The 1991-nt window shown below is 41.5% G+C and overlaps 1 pseudogene; it reads left to right on the top strand.

The window, feature by feature from the left end:
* The first annotated feature begins 365 nt into the window (after positions 1-365).
* Positions 366-1384, top strand: LOC102760501 (annotated as a pseudogene).
* Positions 1385-1991: the final 607 nt, after the last annotated feature.

Raw genomic sequence — 1991 nt, 5'->3', positions numbered from 1 at the left:
GGCTACCATTGTCTTCTTTTCACAAGGTTAGTTCAAAAACAATTGAAAAAAGAAACATTTGAGAGGTTTGCTGAGAAACTGACTCTAATACTGCAATAAAAATATAACAAAGGGTCCTGTGTCAAAATGGGCTGCGTCTGGCAGACGCACTGGGTCCCCTGGGAGGAATGCTGGAGCCTGGGGTTCCACACATGCACGTAGCCAGGACCCAAGTGGGCCATTGGTTGCCCTGGGATGGGTCCCTGGTTGGGTCTTGGGACAGAAGCTGCCCACATCCTCACTGTGCACATTTTTAAAGTTTCCTACCTTCACTGCCTTCCAATGTAGCCGAAGGCAGAGGTTTGGAGCCACCTGTTTAGCCACAATGGCCAAAAATGGTGATGAAAAATGGCTGCTCTGGAGGCCAAAATCTGTCGTAAAATTCAGTATTATTTTGTGACTTCAATTTGCCACAGGACAAATTTCTAAAGGAGTAAATCAAACTGGATGAAGGCGGGTGACCTTTGGAAATAATGATCAAATTCAATCGGTTAAACCATCTAACAGACTTTACTGTAATAGTAGAAACATTGAACAAATCAAAGGCAGAACTCATGGAAATAAGTGAAGATAAAAGTAAACTCCAAAGATCTCCAGACAAGCCCCTTCCTGAAGCTACTGATGAGTATAAACGTGATGTAAAACAGGTCTATTTAAGAAAAAGGAAAAACAGATCTGTTTAAAGGCTTCCCTACTGATACAACACTTAATGACATGAAACAATAGTTAGAAGTTAAAGGTCAAGCACTAAATATTCACATGAGAAGAACATGGCACAAAGCATTTAAGGGATCAATATCTGCTGTGCTTGACAGCATTGAATCTGCTAAAAAAAAAAAAAAAAACTTATGGAGACACCTAAACAAAAGTACAAAGATGTAGATCTGCTAACATTTTTCAAGGAAGATTACTTTGCAAGAAATAATAAAGAAAACAAAATAAAATGGAAGATAAATTATGAGCTAAACAAGAGCAAGAAGAAAAACAAAAGTTAATAGAAAATGGTGAATTGAAATATCTGGAAGAAAAGACTTTTTGCGTGGTGAAGTTTTCAGGGAACCTAGATGATCACACCTGCAGAGGAGATTTGCACATCCTTTTCTCAAATCATGGTGAATTAAAATGGAAAGACTAAGAAAAAAAGGGAAGATTGTCATAGGAGCAAGAGGGAATAATCCCATTTAGAGAAAAAGCCAAGGAAGCACTAGATAAAGCCAAAGATCCAAATAATGGTAACCTACTGAAGGAACAAAGTGACAGGGAAGTACTAGACAAATATGTGGGAAAAGAAACATTGAAGGAAGTCATAGAAGGTGCAACTCTATGGTTGCCACTACTCAGATAGTGCCTGCTGCATCCTCCTTGGCCGCCTGTACATGCCTGGGCAATGATTGTGGAGATTGCAGGCATCTTCACGTGAGACAAAGAGCAGATCCAGGAGGAGGAGCTGCAGAGATCCATTGATGAGATGAAATGGTTGGAGGGAATGTTTCAGAGCCCTGAGGTTGAGCGTGGTGCCACCCTGGAGAACCAAAATCCCAAACAGAAGGGAATGAAGATTCAGGGGGCAAAGAGGAACCATGGGAAATGGTGACGGACAGCAAACACTTGAACCTGTGGCGGTGCCCTATTACAGGCCCCATATTTATCAGTACAGAGTTTTTAGAACCTACACAGATGTGACACCCCAGCAGTTCCTCAATGTTCAGCTGTTAGAGTACAGAAAAAAAGTGGGATGCCCTGGTAATCAGGTTGGAAGTGATTGAGAGGGAAGTCATTGGTGGTTTGGAGGTTCCTCACATTTTCCTTACTCACTGTATTCATGGGATTATGTTTATGTTTAGTGGTACAGTGTGGATCAGGAAAACATTGCGCTGGTGCTGGTGTCACGTGCTGCGGAGCACCCTAGTGTGCTGGAGTCTCTGGAATTTTTAAGTTAGATCATGTGAATC

This window comes from Myotis davidii, unplaced genomic scaffold (genome assembly GCF_000327345.1).
Source record: "Myotis davidii unplaced genomic scaffold, ASM32734v1 scaffold2989, whole genome shotgun sequence".
NCBI lineage: Eukaryota > Metazoa > Chordata > Mammalia > Chiroptera > Vespertilionidae > Myotis > Myotis davidii.
This window is presented reverse-complemented; position numbering and strand designations above follow the sequence as displayed.